Consider the following 21,931-nt stretch of genomic DNA (forward strand, 5'->3'; position numbering starts at 1 on the left):
TACAGAAATGAGCTCACCGTTTACCCACTCGTGAGTATTAGGGAAAGAGGCAAAGAGTACCTGCGTCGGTGCCTGCACCTCTTCTCTTCATGCTCGTATTCCTTTTTTGGGTGATTCATGGACGTACTCCACCTACGTTCGTGACCGTTGGTGAGTCTCTCCTACTATACTTAACTCCATTTTCTTGCATGACACGTGGACCTGGATGCTGGATGTCCCACGTGTCAGCAAAACTTAGAAGAACACTTTCCGACGACCGAGAAGGAGCAAGAAACCTCGCGGTGGAGCGTCTGGACTCTTTAATATTTTTATTCGGTGATATAAAATCTACCCAATCTTCTCCACAGTAGACCGGAAGAGTCCGAAACACGGCAACCCAATGTAGTTACATCATACATGGCCAACCCACGCTATCACCAGTATTTCTTGGCCTCCGTGCGACACCTAGCTCTAGTAATCAACCAGCCCGTATCGCTTCTCGCTCCTCGTCTCTCTCAAAGTGCGGTGGGCTGGCGTTTTTGCCGTCTATTGAGGTCGGTTAACTCATCACATGTTAGCGACATGCCAAGAGCATTCTAAAAAAATACGGTACTCTATTGTTATGCCAAGTAGAGGAAGCGCTTTGACCGACGAACCAAACGAGACAGGCGTGCCGTGCCATGAGTGGGTCCAGTTTCTCGTTTTGAACTTGTTTGGTGTACTAGTAACACTTGGTTTTGACTATTGATAAGATTTTATATAGGGCCTAATGTATTCTTCGAGGTTGCCTTATACTATTGATAAGATTTTACATAATTTGAAAATTATATCATTCGAAGATCCTTTCACATTCTATTTCAAAAAAAGAGATCCTTTCACGTACGAATTTGACGATATGCTTTGAGCAAGTTGCATGTCCTATACTGCTCCTGTTTGGATACTCTAACTTAGCTAGAGGTTAGACTAACTCATGACTAACCCTGAACTAACTCTAGCCAAAGAGGTGTTTGGATGACAGGGTTAGATTGACAATAAATGCACTTGATGGAGAGAGAAAAGTGATTTTTCAGTGGGCCCCATGATAACTAGCTCCAATTCGCACCACTTGGCTGGCGGGATAAAATAGAGAGAGAAAAGTGATTTTTAGTGGGCCCAATGAGAACTATCTCCAATTAGCACCTCTTGGGTGGGATAGTTTTTTTGGTGGGTTTGGTGCAACTTTCTCCAATTTAACCCTCATGTTTGGATACTTTAGGGCTATTTGAGCCCCAACTAGCTCGAAATAACTCTAACCCATGGATCCAAACAGGGTCAAAGTTAGTCTCGGAAAACGCATTAAGCCCTATATACATGGACAGACGGAGTACATGATACTAGCAAACGCTCACCATTAGTAGTAGTTGATTGGTTGGTTTCGATTTTTGATTCAGTTGTTGTGCTGCTACCGTCCAATATTCGTGTGTGGTTGTTTCTAGAATAAAAAAGGAGGTAGTAGTACTTACTGTGGGAAAGGTGAAGTGATGGTTGCTTCGCCCGAGCAACTTATTACTATGGGAATATTGGAGTACCAGCGGATTCAACGAAGAGAGAAATGATGGTTGCTTCGTCCGAGCAACTTACTGTGGCGAAGGTGGGGCTCTGTGATTTGACTGCTCACTAGTCATTATTACCGCGGCGCCACGACCGGGGTGAATCTTTCCCTGCAGTTGTGCACTCAATATTGCTGCTTGGCAGGTGGAGCCGGATGAAGGATGTCCCACATGTCGGAAAAACAAAGTTGAATTGTTTCTGGCATTGCTATCAATCCTTCAGGATTTGTTTATATGTACGCATAATTTTCCAGCATAATGAAATTGTACTGTGATGTTATGAAGGTTTCAACTTTTGGTTCCTGCAGGAAAAAAAGGTTTCAACTTAGGATTCATGTGTCCTTTTGCCTCAAGATTGTCTCATTACAACATTCCATCAAATAAAATGAAACTACCATGGCTGCTAATGCATCTCAATGGTTCATAGATCAGCACCAATATTCACATCACAACTGAAGAAAAAGTTGTGAGAAGGTGTACAAATAAAGAAAAATATATAATTGATGATGCTGTTTGTAGGCATGGCTCCATTTCATGGGCACAATGTTCATTGGTTGGCAGCTAGTTTCATCCAACTCTGTAGCCAAAATAGAGGTGTATGGAGGACATCACAATCTGATCATTTTGTGCAGCTCCACTAAAATCGAGCTGATCATCCCTGTTTGCAAAGATATTCAGTCAGTGTGATTACAATAATAGTGGAACTAGATGATGAAACATAACACACACAAATAGAAGCCGATCACCTCTATGATCTCTCTTTAGGACTAACTACTTGTTGGAGAAGATTAGGAACAGAGTTGGATGCGGAGGATAGCAAAACCAATCTCCCTTTCTGCAGTCCCACAGAAATGTAAAAACGTTGCCCGTGTGACATTTTGGCGGAACTGCACAAAACACTCTTAAGAAAAAAGTGATTTGTGGAGTTCACCAAAAGGTCGCAATAGCAACGAGGTGAAATGGATAGCCCTGTTTGCAAAAGGAGGTAGAAAGGAAACAATTACTGCCCAGTAACACGAGTTGAAGACACATACGCCGACAAAAAAGAAGCATATTCCATGTAATAGGGGAAAGATAGCAGCATGGTGGTTTATCAAAAACGGTTTGAGGACGAGATTGCAAGATGGAAAGTACGCGGGCCGAGATACGTTTTAAGCAAACAACTAAAGAAGATCCACATGCAGGATTTTCCACATGCAGCAACATGGGAAGATGGGCAGTGGAGCAAGGCCGGAGGATGCTGTACATGAGGGTCATCGGGATGTAACTAGGAGGGCGCCGGCGGTGGGGATCTGCCCATACTGCTGCAGTGAGCAAGTGGCAAAGGCCCTACCGCGCCAGAGCTTGGTCAGAGAGAACGGCGGGTACCGCAGACCGGGACGTGCTGCCTCAACGCCGTCGAACAAAGAAACGATGCACATCCTCACTTTTCGCCGGCGGACGGATGCAGCCGGATCAGTGACCAACAGTGAGAGAGAGAGAGGCCACCGCCGCCTTGTGTGAGATGCTGTCACGAGAGACAAACCCCGGCAGGCAGGCTCCATTGTATATAGTGGAGCAGATTTTTCTTTTTTCCTGACAACAATCGTTTTATATTCTGTACGTGCCATTGAGGAATATACCTTTATTTAATATTAACGTATCAAGTCAAACTTTGTTCCGTCTACGTGTGGTACACGACCCTCCTTTGAGTAAACAACCGCTACACGCGTCAAATTATCACGTGGGCTGCCTTTTCGTACAGAAATGAACTCCACCATGTACCCGCGCGGGTTTGGTCAGGAACGAGACGTGAGTACGTGCGTCGTGGGTGCACCTCTTCTTTAGGTGCAGGTACATACGTGGGTGGGTGTGTGAGAGAGATGGTTTGTGCGAAACAGAGGCAATGTGTCGATGATATCTCAAACAAAAAAACGTAACATATGCGATGTGTGTGAAATAGAGTCATGGATATATCATATATAGAGGGAGCGATCCACGAGAAGAGAGTGGAGAGATCATCGGCATGAGATATCAATAGAATCGAAAACAGGGATGAAGTGTGTGGGTGCGCGATCGATAAAGAGTGACATCGAATTTGTGTTTGCCCACGTCAAAGATACAGGGCGCCGACCTACTGGAATGTGAGAGGGCAGAGGTGCAGTTTTTCTCCGTGGCATGGATACCTACCTACAACGTTCGACTATCGGTGTGTGTGTGGGGGAGGGGAGGGGGTAGAGACCTAACTATAGAGAGGTAGATCGACTAGTACATGTGTGGAGAAGGAGAGAGACCTAGCAATGTACTGAGGGAGATCGATCGGCATCCATGCATATGTGTAGCAGAGGAATAAGGTTGGGAGGAAGACAAAGGTAGAGTGTCGGAGGGTTGGTGGTGGAGTTGCTTCTCACAAATGGTGGGAGAGGCCTGCTAGACAAACAGAGGGTACGAGTGCAATATCAATAAGAGAGGGCCGGGGATGTCTGCATGTCTATGCACGTGCGTGTGAGAGACGGGTCAGTAGGTATGCAAAGGATGATGAGGGGGGACGATATGGTTGTGGTAAGCAGACGTAACTACATAGGAAGATCAATCATCGTGTGTCTGAGAAAGGGAGAGACATAACTAGTGAGGTAAGTCGATCGGTGCGTGGGGAAAAAGAATTATAGTCGACCTAGCTATATGTAGGGAGATCGGTATGTATACATGCATGCATGTGTTAGAAGCAAATAAGGTCCAGAGAGACGGACAGGGGGAGAGGGGTGCGGCTAGGAGGTGGTGCGAGAGGCCTACTATGTCGAGGGGGAAGGAGTGTGCGAGTATGAGATCGATGAAAAGAGGGGTGGGAGTGTGCACCTGCGTGGAACCATATTGGACATAGGGGGGCATGGACGATGAGAAGAGAAGAGGGGAAGTGTGTGTTTGTGGTAGGCACACTTGGCTAGAGAGAAAGACGAACAAAGATCATAATTCATCATAAAAAAGTGGATTCAGATATTTGAAGAAGATATCATAATATAGAACACTGATTATAATTTGGGATAATGTGTGGCTTTTGCAGCTGAGGACTAAATACTTGTCATAATGTAGGGGGCAGGGCACTATACTTTGTGTGATAAACACGGTCTATGTATGGAACATGGTTTAGATTATGAATATCTAGTTAGTACATCAAATGTACTATTATTTGGAATCAACATCAAGTTTATTCAAAAATTTGAATTCGAGTTCATATAGTACACATAGTTCACATCTATCTCTATAGTAATCATGTGGTGTATTGTTAAGGTAATACACGAATGATGGTTTAAGTTGGCAACAATCATGATTGTAGATTCTTATTCAAATAGAGAAATGAATTCAAATTTAGTTCAAATTTCAGCGGTAGTATAGACATTTGGAATGCACTAAAATGTTGGTATGAGTAGGTTACATGCATTATACAGCCAGCGAAAAAATTTAATTGGACATAACATGGATTCATAGCTTTGAATAGCATTTGTATAGTAAAACGGGACAAGACTCTCTCTTTGTGTGGTGTGAATAGTTTTATTATTTTTATTTTTTTTTCATTGAGGGAAGTACGAATTGATTTGGTACATACAATATAACATGTTAGGCTTGTCCCTAAAATTAAACCCGCGCCTTGTTATATCCTGAAAATTTAGATATCGTGCTCCCGAAACCCGCGCCTTGCTATCTCGAAAATACAACGCGCACGAAAACTCCCTCCAGCTGTCAAATCCCGACACGCAAAATCCCCCTTCTAACCCTGAGCTCAAAGGGCCGCTAGTTCAAATCGGTGGGGGTACTTTTGTAACACACCCTATATTTTGGACAAGTGATAACCCACAAGTATAGGGGATCGCAACAGTTTTTGAGGGTAGAGTATCCCAAATTTATAGATTCGGCACAAGGGGAGCCAAAGAGTATTTGAAGGTATTAGCAGTTGAGTTGTCAATTCAACCACACCTGGAGATTAAATATCTGCAGCAAAGTGATCAGTAGCAAAGTAGTTTGACAGTTTTGATAGTAGTGACAGTAGCAACGGTAACAGTAACAGTGATAGCAGTAATTTTGTAGCAAGTGTAATAGTAGCAGCAGCAGTAGTTACTTAGCAAGATCAATATAGGACAAATTCATAGGCATTGGATCGGTGACTTGTTGGATGATATTCACATGTGACAGTTATAACCTAGGGCGACACGGCACTATCTCCAGTTCATCGATATAATATAGGCATGTATTCCGTAAATAGTCATACGTGCTTTATTAAAAGAACCTGCATGAAATCTTTTGTCCTACCCTCCCGTGGCAGCGGGGTCCATCTTGGAAACCAAGGGATATTAAGGCCTCCTTTTAATAGAGAACCGGAACACAACATTAACACATAGTGAATACATGAACTCCTCAAACTACGATCATCACCGAGAGTGGGCCCGGTTGTTGTCACTCCGGGGTTGTCGGATCATAAAAGTAGTAGGTGACTATAACTTGCAAGATCGGATCTAAAACGTGGATATAATGAAGAATTCATAAACGGTTCAGATCTGAAATCATGGCATCCGGGCCCAAAGTGACAAGCATTAAGCATAGCAAAGTCATGGCAACATCAATCTAAGAACATAGTGGATACTAGGGATTAGGCCCTAACAAAACTAACTCGATTACATGATGAATCTCATCCAACTCCTCACCGACCAGCGAGCCTACGAAGGAATTACTGATACCCTGTGGGGAGCATCATGGAATTGGCGATGGAGATTGGTTGGTGATGACGAAGAACGAAGACCCCCCTCCCCGGAGCCCCAAACAGACTCTAGATCCGCCCTCCCAAGGAAGAACAGGGCTTGGCGGCGGCTCCGTCTTGTGGATCATGATGATTCCTTTTTTCTGTTTTTTTCTGGAATAATGTGAATTTATAGCGTCGGAATCAGGGTCTGCGGGGCCACCAGGTGGGACAATACACCTGGGCGCGCCAGGAGAGTGGGGCGGGCCCTGGTGCACCCAGGGGCCCCTCTCTGGTGGTTGTTGGCTCCAAAAATCCTCTTTTATTCCATAAAAAACCCTCGCAAAGTTTCACTTTATTCCGAGAATTTTTATTTCTGCACAAAAATAACACCATGGTAGTTCTGCTGAAAACAACGTCAGTCCGGGGTTAGTTTCATTCAAATCATGCAAATTAGAGTCCAAACAAGAGGAAAAATGTGAGAAAAAGTAGATACGTTGGAGACGTATCAACTCCCCCAAGCTTAAACCTTTGCTTGTCCCCAAGCAATTCAGTTGATAAACTGAAAGTGAGAAAGAAAAACTTTTACGAACTCTTTTGCTCTTGTTTGCATAAATAAGCTTAAACAGCACCCAGGTTTTTAGCCAGCATTATAACTAACCATGTCAACAATAACATTTAAAGATTATATTAACTCATATCAATGACATAATCAATTAGCGAGCAATAATAAGATATCTCAAACAGCAACACGTTGTCAAAACGACCATGATACAGTATGACAATGGTGGTATCTCGCTAGCCCTTTCTGAGACTGCAAAACATAAACGCAGAGCACCTCCCAAGTTCAAGCAGCGACTAAACATTGTAATTCGTGGTAGAAAATATCTAGTCATGATGCACCCAACATTAGCTATACATAATGCATAAATCACGTCCGCTGTGCTCTACTCAGTTTCTGGTGCTTGTTTATAGAAGGTGGTGACACAACATAAAAGTAAATAGAAAGTCCCTTCGTAGAGGGAAGCAGTGATTTGCAGAGGTGCCAGAGCTCAAATTTTTGAGTTCGGGACTGGGAATCCCTATTACTGCCCATTTCCTCGTGCGATGGCGAGTGAATAAACACTCGACTTGAGGATAACATGCTTAGCACGGAAGATATCGACCACCTCCTGTCGTTCCATGAACGATCCAGGCACACAAAAAGATAAAATTTTAGATGTTTTTAGAGGTTGCACATGCAAATTTACTTAGGACGGCAGGGTAATACCGCATATAGGTAGGTATGGTGGACTCATTCGGAATAACTTTGGGTTCAAGGTTTTTGATGTACAAGCAGAGTTCCCACTTAGTACATGCGAAGGCTAGCAATTTAAGATTGAGAAGCGGCCAGCTAGAGAGCAACAACGATCATAACCAGGCATTATGCATAAGTAACATTGGACACTAGCATGAGTAGGATATGATCACCATGAACATAAATATTATAGAGGCTATGTTGGTTTTGATTCAACTACATGCATGAACATGTACCAAGTCAAGCCATCGAACATTCAGAGGAGGATACCATATCATCATACTACATCACAACGATTTTAACGCCATGTTGATATCCAAGATAAATCATTATCAACTCCCAGCTACTTATGCATGGCATGAGAAACTATAATCTCTAATTGTCATTGCAAACATGTTTAATCATAATGGGCTGAATCATGGATACTAGGTTAAACATATTTACACAGGCACGACAAGTCGAGTTCATACCAGTTTCTCTTCGCCACGACCAGCTCATCGAATATCGTCATTATTGCCTTTCACTTGCACGACCGAATAATATGAAAATAATAATAGTGCAAGAGTGCCATGGACTAAGATGGAATCTGCAAAACATTTTATTCAACAGGAGAAGACAAGGTAAAATGGGCTCTTATTAGTTGAACAATTATTCAAATGAGAGCCACTCAACATTTTCATCGTGGTCTTCTCCTCGGTAAGACTCGAATAAAAAGAAGAGAAGTTCAGAGAAACACACTGAAATATTTTTGGAGTTTTTGGTTTTCTTGATCAAGCAAATAAAAAGGGAAAAGCAAAAACGAGAAAAACTATTTACACGGGAAAGCTCCCAACAAGCAAAAGAAGAACAAGGAAATCTTTTTGGATTTTCTTTTTAGTATTACAACTAAGCATGCATAGAAAGTAAATTACTACAACTATTTTTTTGGTTTTTACTAAAGTTTTTCAAACACACAAGAAGAAAGCAAGAAAATAAATCTAAGCATGGATGATACAATGAAAAAGTGTGAACACCGACCAACAGAATGATATGAGTGAACATGAATATAATGTCGGTGAGAAACATGTACTCCCCCAAGCTTAGGCTTTTGGCCTAACTTGGTAGTCGGTCAGTAGTCGGTGTGGTAGCTCACGGAGGCTCTCGCTGCGGAGGCCTCAGCACGCCGTGCCACCAACACCGCTGCGTTGTGAGCACGGGCCTCGCTCTCAAGAACAAAATATCTTTCCTTGCTGTTATAATCAAAAAGAGCAGGCGCAGGCAAATATGTGTCCACAACATGTGATTGGTTAAACACCAGATTATAAGTAAAGTTATCAACCCTTCCCTTGAGAATCTTATGCTCTTTTAAGGTGTCAAAGTCTAAATACTGCATGGGTAGGATGGGGTCAAAGGGTAGAGGTGAAACACCCAACCCTCGCGCTAAACACGTGGCGTAAATTCCACCATAGAACCAGCCATTGTTAGCGTTATGCTGAAGTCTACGTGCAACAATTGCTCCAAGGTTATAATTCCTTTCACCAGTGAGAGCGGTGTGAATGAGGCTCAAGTCTGGTGCACAAAGTATGCTACAATCTTGCTTTCCTACTATGCATTTCCCGTTAAATAATGCTAAGTACTGAATTGCGGGAAAATGAATGCTCTTTATTCTTCCTTGTCTCACACCCCTATTTTCACCATAACAAAGGCTAGTCAAGAAAGACTCATACTCAACCTTTGCTGGCTCATCAAGCGAACCCCAAAATGGAAGCTTGCAATGGTAAGCAAAGTTGTCTAGTGAAATAGTATATGGGTTATCATAAAGCATAAACGACACCCTAGACTCACGTGGAAAATATTTAAATCCTTTGACAAATGATTCAGTGAGAAGATGGCGCTGTTCACACTTATCTGAGAGGTAGGGACCGAGACCAACATTGTGAACATATTGCTCGAATTCCTCCTTAATGCCCACTTGCATCATATACTCATCGCAAGGCCATAAGCATGTTTTGGTGGCGGCATCTCGCGTGGAACTTTCACTTGGTTCAACATAGGACCGACGAGCAGAACTATCACTAGAAGATGCCCCCGAGGATCGTCTCCTCGAGGAACTCCTTCCAAACAGGTTCATCATGTCCGCGTACAATTTTTCCTATGAACAAAATTCTGAATTTTTAGTTCACAAATTTGTTCCAGCAAAACTTCACAAAACTAATAGCAGCTACTCATAGGGATACATAGAGGCCATAGCAAGCATTCAAACTACTTAGAACACTAAGAATTGAACATGCAAGCACATCTACAGCAGCACCAAGAGTAGCTAATTATTCAAAGTATAAACCACTAAAACAAAAACTAATTGGACAAATGATGGAGTCACATACCAAGCAACAATCCCCCGAAACAGTTTCGTAAACGAGGCTTCGAGCAAAGAGATCGAAAATGGCAGCAGAATGAGCAAGAACACGGGAGAGAGAGCAAGAGGGATTTTTTTCTGGAGGTAGGTGACAATGTGGGACGAAGAGATAAGTGAGGAGGCCCACGTGGGGACCACAACCCCCCAGGGCGCGCCAGGGGGTGCTGGCGCGCCCAGGTGGGTTGTGCACACCTGGTGCACCCCCCTCTGGTAATTTTTGCACCAAAAATTCTTAAATATTCATAAAAAATCATATAAAATTTTCAGAGCATTCTGAGAACTTTTATTTTTGGGTCATTTTTTATTGCACGGGAAATTCAGAAAACAGACAAAACATGGTTATTTTATTTAACTAATAAAAACAGAAAACAAAAAGTAGGGACCGAAGGTAGTTCTTACTAAATTCATCAACTTCATACTGCTCAAAAATGATTCATTAATAAGCTTGATCAGGTCTTATTAACAACCACTTTCGATTAGCATGAAACCGAAAAATTTCATAAATCACTAACTTACCTCAATGGGGATATGCATCTCCCCAACGATAAGCATTTCATATTTCTTTTTGACAGTAGGTAGAGGTATTTGAAAACTTCCAATAGTGATTGTCGGAGATTTTTCAATAACATTAATACCATTCACTTGGAATTGTTTCTTCGGAAAATGCACCGTATGCTCATTACCATTAATATGAAAAGTGACCTTGCTTTTATTGCAATCAATAACAGCTCCTGCAGTATTCAAGAAGGGTCTACCAAGGATAATCGACATGTTGTCGTCCTCGGGCATCTCAAGTATAACAAAGTCAGTCAAAATAGTAACATTAGCAACAACAACGGGCACATCCTCATAGATACCAATAGGTATGGCAGTTGATTTGTTAGCCATTTGCAAGGATATTTCAGTAGGTGTGAGTTTATTTAAATCAAGTCTTTTATATAAGGAGAAAGGCATAACGCTAACACCAGCTCCTAAATCACACAAAGCAGTTTTCACATAATTCTTTTTGATAGAGCAAGGTATAGTTGGTATACCCGGATCTCCAAGTTTTTTAGGTACTCCATCTTTGAAAGTATAATTAGCAAGCATAGTGGAGACTTCAGCTTCCGGTATTTTTCTCTTATTTGTGATGATGTCTTTCATATACTTTGCATAAGGAGGCATTTTCAAGATATCGGTCAAACGAGTACGCAAAAAGACTGGCCTTAGCATCTCAGCAAAGCGTTCAAATTCTTCATCATCTTTCTTTTTAGTTGACTTGGATGGAGAAGGCATAGGTTTTTGAACCCACGGTTCCCTTTCTTTACCATGTTTTCTAGCAATGAAGTCACTTTTATCATACCTTTTATTCTTAGGTTGTGGGTTATCAAGATCAACAAGTGGTTCTATCTCAACATCATTATCTGGTTCTTTTTCATTATTTGGTTGAGCATCTTCATGAACATCATCTTTATCTTTTTCATTATCACTAGGTGGATGTTCATTACCAGGTTGAGTTTCAGCATCAGAGATAGAAATTTCATTTTCATTAGCAGGAGGTTTCTCTATTTCAGGTTCACTAGAAGCATGCAAAGTACTATCATTTTCTTTTTCTTTTTGGAAGGACTAGGTACATTACCATTAGCGCTTTGTGAATCTTTTTCAATTCTTTTTGGGTGTCCCTCAGGATAAAGTGGTTCCTGAGTTATTTTACTTCCTCTAGTTGCAACTCTAACAGCCAAGTCATGCATATTATGATTCATTTCATCAAGCAGTTCTCTTTGTGATTTAGCAACTTGTTCTAACTGAGTTTGAACCATAGAAGCATGTTTTCCAACACCTCTAACATCATTTGAGATTCTAAATAACAAGTCAGTCAAGCGAGCAATCATATCAGAGTTATATTTCAAGTGTTTCATAACATTTGCATTAAAGTGATCTTGTTTTCTAATATAGTTTTCAAACTCATAAAGGCATTGACTAGGATGCATATTGTGAGGATTGTCATTATCATTGAACTTCATAAGAGAATTTACCTCTACCACCTTAGGCGATGGTGGTGTATTAAGCCCATGTATTTCTTCGATAGGTAATTTTTTAACATCCTCAGCTTTAATACCTTTTTCCATCATAGATTTCTTTACCTCTTGCATATCTTCAGGACTGAGATATAATATACCCCTCTTCTTCGGAGTGGGTTTAGCCGGTGGTTCAGGAATAGTCCAATCATCGTAATTTTTCAATATATTATTCAATAATTCTTCAGCTTGAGCAATAGTTCGTTCCCTGAAAACACAACCAGCACAACTATCTAGGAAGTCCCTAGAAGCATCGGTTAGTCCATTATAGAAGATATCAAGTATTTCATTTTTCTTAAGAGGATGACCAGGCAAAGCATTACGTAGCTGGAAAAGCCTCCCCCAAGCTTGTGGGAGACTCTCTTCTTTAGTTTGCACAAAGTTAAATATTTCCTGTAAGGCAGCTTGCACTACAAAAAAAATACACTTCCGTGATGATACGTGTTTGTCACAGTAGGTCACGTTTTCTGTCATGCATGTACATCCATGAAAAATTTATGACAGAATCAAGATAATCATACCTGTGCTGTCGTAGAAGTGTTCCATGACATTACCAAAATTATCATCACGGAAGTGTCCACTTCCATGATGATAAATCGCGCGTCACAGAAGTGCTTTCGTCAAGGGTGACCGACACGTGGCATCCACCGTAATGGAACGCTGTTAAGCTATCGGGTCTGGTTTTGGATCCGATAACCCATTAACAGCCCCGACCAATGGGGATTTTCCACGTGTAAAATCATCATTGGCTGGAGGAAACACGTGTCGGCTCACCGTTGGGACAAGTGTCACTCATCCAATGGGCGAGATGCGCTTATGAAATGTTGACACGTGGACCGGCCCAAAAGTGGCCCATAAAGTTTAAATGGGCCGGTCCAACTAAAGGCCCACAAGATTTTGCGGTCCATAATGGGCCGACCCAGCAAAAGGCCCACGAGATTTTGCATACCGTAATGGGCCGGCGCAGCTAAAGGCCCACGAGATTTTGCAGGCCATAATGGGCCGGCCCAGCTAAAGGCCCGCGAGATTTTGCGGACCATAATGGGCCGGCCCAGCTAAAGGCCCACAAGATTTTGCGGACCATAATGGCCGGCCCAGCTAACAGCCCACGAGATTTCGCCGACCATAATGGGCTGGCCCAGCTGAAGGCCCAAAAGATTATGATAACACTAGTAGGCCGACCCATTAATAGGCTGCCATGTTTTGGGCCAAATGCCGGCCCATATTTGATCTGGTCCATTAACATTTTGCCACATTCTGGGCCTAATAAAGGCCCATATGTGATCCGGCCCGTTAAAAGCCTACCACGTTGTGGGCCAAATTACGGCCCAGATCAGGTCCGGCCCTTTGAGAGGCTTTGGGCTAAATTATGGCCCATATCAGATTCGGCCCGTCAACTGGATGCTATGCTTTTGGGCCCACTTGATAAAGGCCCATTTAGTAATTCGACCTGATATTAGTTTCAGCATGTTAAAGGCCCGTTTAACATTTCGGCCCTATATATATTTCGGCCTGTTAAAAGCCCGTCATATAGTTGGGCCTAACTACGGCCCCGTTTGCATCCGGCCTGCTCACAGACGATAATCTGATTGGGCAAACAAGGACCGAGACAATTTTGGCCTGTTATAAGCCCACGATTTGATTGGCACAATCATGGGCCGGGGTCTATTTCGGCCTGCTGCCGGCCCGTGAGCTGTTCGGCACGTTTCAGGCTCAACCTACTTTTCAGCCTCCTAAAGGCCCATTGAGTTTTCTTGGGAAAATAGGGCCGGCAGTTTACTCGGCATATTAAAGGGCCCAATCTACTAGTGGGCCAGTTTACATTTAGGCCTATTAACGGACCAAGATGACGGGGCCCATGATGCGGATCATACATAGTGATTTGCATGATGGCCCGATTATGTACCGTAATTTTACGGTTTGGCCGGTTTACTGCGAAGACAGGACATATATACAGTAAAATAACTGCAGCATCGTGAATAAGAAAAAAACCTAGATTATACAATAAAGAAATTACGGCATATTACATCCACTGGGCATCAAAGTTCGCCACTATGATAATAAAGCACAAGCAGACAGCAGATTACATACGCTGGGCATCAAAGATCGCCACCAGTGCAACTAAACACGCCGACAAAATAATATACAAAACCCACAGCACTTCAATAGAGTTCAAGAAAGGTTAGCCCTCCTCGGGAGCTGCAGCGCAAGCAGCTGAGCAAGCTGGTGAGACTGCACTTGTTTGACACTTATATCCTCCTCACTCTGAAAGATAAACAAGCAGACAGATGACAGGTTTTGCACATATAAGTATCAGTGCTGACAGTTCATCACATTTCTTACTGACGAATAAAGTGGCACAGTTTAAAATAGCACTAACACAATATGGTATTGTTCAGGTCAAGACATGGTAGGAAATGACATTGTGAAGGAGTTGGCAGCTTCACGACACCACTGGATTACAGATCAAGAACTCATAAGTATCAATGGTTAGTGTGCTGTCAATTTATCCCATTTCAGATTGGCAAAATAAGATCACTTGCTCTGTATAGTTTAATTTACATGGTATGAAGAAGGAACTTGGTTGTACAACTGAAAACTTAAATTGAGAAGGACAAACTTTTATTTATGAACTACTACATAATAAACTTTAAACATGCAATTTGATGCAAGCACCAAAAATAAACAGCTGTTGCAGTCATGCCTAACCAAATATACACAACAAAGTTTGAAGGCTTGAGAAGGACAAACTTACATTATTGGTGAAGGCAGGCTCTATAAAGCCCTTGTCCATGCTGATGGGGGGGCAACTCAAGAAGTTTACCACAGAATCTTCTTCATAAGCATTGCCTTTATTCTACATTTTGTTAAGAGTAAATATAGATGTGACAATATAAGAAAAAATGGAGAATATTTAAGATAAGATGAAGAGTGATGCTACATAACCAAGTAGCTATAAATGTAAGTACATCGATACAGGCAAAAGATACAGCCAAGAGCAATGCAGAGCTAAACTTCTTCAGTACCATCGGTGTTATCCAACCTTATGGTAAGAGTAAATATAGATCTTATGTGTAGAAAATGGAGGGCAAAGGAAAATAAGCTGCAGAGTGATGGTACATGAACAACTACCTGTCAATATAAGTACACTGATAAAGGACAACAGGTACTTACAAGAACAATGCAGAGCTAAAAAAATTCATTGGCATTGGATATATTCTACACTAATGTAACCATTCATACAGATCAGATAATTTGGAGCGAACAATTGATAAGCAAGCTATCATGCATACTGTTGTCACATAATGAACCAGGTATGTATGCAAGTATAGTGATACAGGACAACATGTACTAACAAGAGCAAAGCAGCGGGCAGCATATTTGCGATATCCTGTCGTTCTTTTCAAACCAGAATTCTTTTTCGAGCAGATTTCCTGCAAAAAAGATCCGTAAGGCACATGCGGAAAAGTAGAAGTTCAATTTGTCATGCTATATCATAGACAATACCTCATCCTCGGAACGAGACCAGTGCATAACAAGGTTTTTCCATTCAATGTCTTCTAAATTTAGCACAGGAGACTTCACCAGAAATTCGTTTATAGACTTGCCATCAAAGTGTGATTTCCTCAGGTAACACCAATACTGTTGCAATGCTTCCTTGAAAAGCACAAGCAAGCTTTGCTCATCATGACTATCCAGATTGACCCTCGCCCACTTACAACAATGTAATGTAAATCATTGATGTGTTCAATAAGCAGAAAACGGGAAAATAATAACCATGAATAATAGCACTTACACGTAAGTGGGACAGGAAGATGTGAAAATGGTGTTTGTCTTCACTATAATCTTCCCATGATGGGAATATATGCACGTAGTCCCTAGCAACATTGAAAGCATTGTATTTTAAACTGGGAATAACTGGAATGGGGTTCCAATTTGCAGGAATTGGCCGTCTCTGCAGTTGGGATAGGTCTTCGGCCGGTGGACTTGCTGTACTTTTTGCTGGAGTGGGATTTTTCTGTGGTACAACTGGTGCTATGGCAACTGAAATCGGCATACCTTTTGCTGGAGTGCAGGTCCTCTGTGGTGGGGCTAGTGGTGTGGCCAGCGAAGTATGGGTACAGTCTGCTGGAGTCGGTCCTACGTTTTGTGTCACTAGTTGTACAGCCAATATAAGTGGGGTGCTGTTTGATTTCTCCGGCACCACCACGTTTTTCAAGGACTTTGCTGGTGCTCCTTCAAGTTCGGCAATCACCCTCTTCCTTTTTGATGTCTTATGCACAAGAACAACATTTGAGTGGAAAAACATGGTATGATGACAGATGGAATATGTATTGATAATGGATGGGCATGGCATCTCGACATATATGATGAGTAAACTAAGTAGATGGCGGTGCAACAAAGTAGAAGAAATGCAAGACAACATATGCAAGATACGCACAATCAATAAAACCTTGCCAAATTAGAACAGTCACCTTGATGGGTGAATAGGACAGGCCATCTTCCTTTGACTCCTTGAGGTTAGAATAGTCATTAGGATCATATTCTGAACAAGAATCAACATGTGGGGAGCGTATGAGTTTCATTGCATCCAGAATGGCACTCAATGCTTTGTGCCAATTTTGTAAGTAATTGCGGTGTTTAGCTTCAAGAGTGGACTGCTGCTAGTGTGACACAAAGCAGCTACACATATCATAGTGTAGATATAACGGGAAAACCGTAAGCATCAGAGTAAAATCAGCAAAGTGGAACTTGCTGGAATATATGTGCTAGTATTGCCGGTACGGCTAGAAAGGCTTCGGATACCAGCTGTCTTCAACTGAAGGTGTGGTACTGTTAATATCAGTGTAACTCTCAAAGGCGACACAGCTCCCCGCATTTCCTTGCTATTCTTATAGGATTCAAGTGGGCAGGCCACTACAAATCATATTCCCATGTTTACAAAATCCTACGAATCAAAGAGGCCTGAAGAGTTCAAAGCCATCACAACCGACCGTATAGACCTCTACACTGCAAATGTCCCTGCTCATCTTCACTACAAGGAACATACTGTACTACTATCATACTCCCCACGTTCCAAAATATAAGTCTTGGTAGAGATTTCCACTATGGATCACATACAGATGTATCCAGATACATTTTAGAGTGTAGATTCACTCATTTTGCTCCATATGTAGTCCATGGTGGAATCTATACAAAGACTTCTATTTAGGAACGGAGAGAGTACTTATTAAAGAAGAACGGAAGAGGAACATGCTAAAGAAGAGCAAGCAGGTTTTGGATAATGAAATGTTCGTTGCACAGTGCCCACACATGATGAACCAGAGCGCATCAAGAAAGCAACTCCCTGCTGTCTCTCTATATGTGGTGCACGTGCTTTTCGAAAGTAAAGTAGGAACATTAGCTAAACAATTAAATGTTTCTGTTTTAGTAATATCAGCATCATATCAAATTCGTACTTGAGCAACAAGTTTGGAATTATGAGTGGCACGTTGTTTAGCTTGATGGATTCAGGAGCAGTGCTAAGCAGGTACAACGATGGTACTGAATATAAAGGCATGTCTGCATGCAAGTCGCGTGACTTTTGTCATTTGGGTCAGTCGACCATTTCAGGCGGTTGGATGAAGATCCTACGTCTCCTAACCCTTCTTCTTCCTCGTCTCTGATTCTTCCCATACAGAACACCGCACGGGCCGCCGGCCGGACCACCGGCCCCCACCGCCTGTGTTCCTCCGCCACCCCCACCCCCCACCCCCGGCCCCACCCGCGTCGAGTTTTCTTCATTCGGCGAGGCCCCACCACCGCCACCACAACCACCGTCCCCACCCGAGCCCCTTCGTTCGCACTGGCGAACTCCGGCGAGCTCTGAAAAATCGTCTGACCCAATTTTGAAATTTAGTCTACTGTGATTTAACTAGTGTGGAATATAAAAGGGGAAACAATAAGCATTGGGAGTATAGTGTTGAGCGTGCCATGGCGGATCTGAAGGTGCAAACCGGACAAAGGCAACTTCGCAACCAATGTTTGCTTTCAACTAGCAAGTAAGTGATGGATAAGAAATCAGAGTAAAGCAGTGGCGATCTATTTTCTTGCTGCGATAAACAAGTTGAGCAGATACGAAAGAGTACCGCCTTTGGTGCGGCGCCGTGTATGCATCTGCTGAGAATTTGACGGTGCTGCGGTAGCGATGGTTGTCGGCGGCGTGGAAGCAGATCTAGGAGGGTAGACGGTGGCGGCGGGGCGCGGTGGATGAGACGGTCGTAGGAGCGGCGCCGGCAAGGTGGACGACTGCGGGGATGAAGCGAGAGGACGGGATGCAAGGATCCCGGTCCGAAGCCGTGGATGAGAGAGGTCGATCTCTTGTAATGGACGGCGGCGTCGGGGTATCAGCTCCGGCATGGTGGAGGAGGACGGCGGTGGATGGGGTGACGGACGGAGGAGGCTAGGGTGGAGAGGGTGTTTTGGCACCCACGGAGTACGAATGGGGAAATGGAGGTGGAGAGGAAGGGGGGAACCATGTCTTTAGGGCGCGCTTGTCTCAAATGCGAGGAAATTTACAAACTTAGCCCCCGTTTCAAATTTCCTACATCACAACAATATTAGTCGGTTGGGGATAGGACGGTAATCTCGCATACACCGAATATTTGCCGACGAGAGTTTGTTTTTGGCGCCCACCGTGTATGAATCGGGGAGGGAGTCGATTTCGGCCGAGGACACACTTTGTTTTGGCGCCCACCGTGTATGAATCCGGGTGAGAGGCGGTTATGTCACATTTGAGTGAAATTACAAACCTACCCCTATCGAAACCTATAGAAATCGAGCAAATAGGCTTTGCGTGGCAGGGATAGGCAGTAGTAATTTCCATCTCGCAGATTTTCGTTTCGGGCGGTTACTGCGACTTTCCCTGCTTCGTTCAAATTTTGCAGAGTGCACGTTTACCGTGCCAACTCAATTCGAATCCCGTTTGTATTCTTTTTTTTTCGGGCGGGATCCATTTTTGATTGGAATAAAATTCTATATACATCATTTTTTATATATACTTTCAAAAGCACAACAAAGAATTCTGCTCCTTTATATGTATAATATGATTTACAAATACAATGATCTCAAAATCATAAGGTTGAATTCAAAAAATTAAACCAAATTATGTTCTACTAAAATGTATGGATCAGTAATATCTACATATTAAATAACATAGATGCGCGTGAATTCATATGAGTATGCATGTTTGATAGATCAATTTTGGTTTGAGTATGGATTTCATGTATCATCATCTCGAATTCAAATATTTGAATCCCTTTTATGTTCACTCCTTTCACGCCCATCTCTCTCGCATGCATGCTCCTTCATGTAGCTATCACTCTCTTTTCTCCAGCTCACCCGCATGCTCACTTCATGTTTCTCCTATCCTCGCAAACATGGTCTCTCGACGTTTCCCTTGAGAAGTGTCACACTCTCCCTATCATTATACATTACACGGTTTTCATTATCTCTCACGTCTCTACCGTTCTCTCATATCACTAGGTACCTAAGCTTTCTTTTTCATCGCCACACACACAGTCTCCACTCGTCTTTCACTTTGTCTTTCTCTCTATGGGATTCTCTCACACACCTTATATGTCTCTAGATATGAATCATACCACTAAAATTACTCTCTCTCTCCCCTGTAGACACAACATTTGTTGCGGTCTCCTTTTCGTCTCCATCCCAGACTGACATTATTCATTTGTTTACCGCTCAGACAAACTCCCCCCCCCTCTCTCTCACACACACACAACTCCTGCTTCCACTCCCCTTCCCGACTACCGTCTCTCTCTCACACACAAAACTCTCGCTTTCGCACCCCCGACTCGTATTTCTCTCACAAACATTTATCGACTAGCCTCTAGATAGGTTTATGCACCCGCACACTCGTGCTTCCACTATCGCATACATGTCTCTCTCTCGCTCCTTGTATCTATGTAGAATTTTCTTCCCTTCTTGAGACACGCCCTCTCGATCGTGCACACACACACTATCGCCTCATTTTAAGCTGATACCTCTCGCACACACACTCTTTGTGTCTTTGTCACACATCCACTCCGTCCTCCTCCTCTCTCCCTCTCTCTCTCACACACATGGGCTTTTTGCAACAACTAGCAAGATGCCCATGCGTTGCATGGAACATCAAGATGCATTTGTATGAGTAGTTTATCTTGTGGGAGAAAAGGATGAACAAGGGAAGGCCTTATTTGCAAGTGTGGAGAGGGGTGTGGGTATCTTTTTGCAAAATTGCCATAGTTTCCTTCCTATCCGTCAGATATAGATCAGACGGCCCATATTGCAGGATGGCAGGCACACGATCATCACAGACTATGCTTTTTATAAGAGTAGGGATAAAAAACAGAGTTGGTGATGATGGTGGGCCTGCCATCCTGCAATATGGGCCGTCCGATTTATATCTGACGGATAGGAAGGAAACTATGGCAATTTACCCGCACTCCTCTCCACATTTGTAGATAAGGCCTTCCCTCGTTCATCCTTTTCTCCCACAAGATCTTGATGTTCCGTGCAACGCACGGGCATCTTGCTAGTAAGAGTAGAAATTAGACATATACAACTTCTCAAATCTTGAAACCAACAATATTCCTCCCTTATCTCATCAAAACCGCCAAAGGAATATTTTTGAGTGAAACATAACATATTTTTAGTGATATACGTATTTCAAAACTAGACTTTTTTTCTATCAAATCGGTGAATATGTATTAATCTACTCTGATCGTGTGGCAACGCATTGGCACATTGCTAGTAGTTATTATAATTTTTTGGACACCAGGCAAACGGTGGAGTGCATATACGAAGAGAAGAGGCGCACGCACGCAGTCGGTCTCTCGCTGTCTCGCACACATGAGTGTCACGTAAAGGCAACGTTAACAAATAAACCCTAAAACCCTAGGTGCACGATTGCTGCATTCACGGGTACCGGGTACGTGGTGGAGCGCACCTTTGTAGGAATAGTCAGCTCGCGTGATAATTTGATCCGTAGGAGTTGATGGTCGGGACCACAGGTGAACGACTTGGAGGCGGTGGCTCGCCAGTTGCCACAGATCGAGTAGCCACGTTTAAAATATCATTTTTTAGCGGGGTTAAGAGTTCCGATTTTCAATGGCGCGTTATAAGTACTAAGTAGTTTTTAGAACGATTGGTATGGAGTGAAAATGGAATTCATAGTACTACGTACCTCCTTGGCGTATGGTTGTATGGGTTTATGTTCGAGATGTTGAACCTGGTAGTTCTAGGGCAAATACTATGGTTTAGATTTAGATGTTGGTTTTCAGTAATGAAAATCAGAAGGGGGAACCCTTCTTTGATTAAAAAAAACAACTACCTCTGTTCTGGTTTACTAGTCCCCATCGTATTTTGGGTCAAAGTTTGTCCATGAATTTTACTTGTAAAATGTGAATGGAAAATGAGATTTTGTTATACCCAAACAAAAAAGGACTGGAGAGAGTGATTGCTCTGACACGGACGCGACCTCTCATAGCGCAGGCATTGAACCGGCGCCGGCCAAGAGGGCCCCACTCGCTGCAGGCCCGGCTGAACACGCCTCCTCGCCACATACAACTGGCTTTAGACTGCCCCGCCTGCCTTCATTGAATCCACGCGTGTGCCGGCAACACGTCCTTCCGCGAGCCGGCCGGAATTTTAGAACACAAAAAATGACCAAAATATAATTAATTACGCATGTTCTTGACTTGTTGTGCTCGCACTGGTAGTAGGAACTAGAGGTTTTTCTTTATTCATAACTCTCCTCAAATTTTGCTTTGAAGTGAATCATGGTTGTGGACATTATGTATGAATGTGCAGATATCTGTGAACATGAGTTTGATGTGGAAGTTGAACTTGGAATGTCGGGCTTGCGTGAAC

This window comes from Aegilops tauschii, chromosome 5 (assembly GCF_002575655.3).
Source record: "Aegilops tauschii subsp. strangulata cultivar AL8/78 chromosome 5, Aet v6.0, whole genome shotgun sequence".
In the NCBI taxonomy this organism is placed as follows: domain Eukaryota; kingdom Viridiplantae; phylum Streptophyta; class Magnoliopsida; order Poales; family Poaceae; genus Aegilops; species Aegilops tauschii.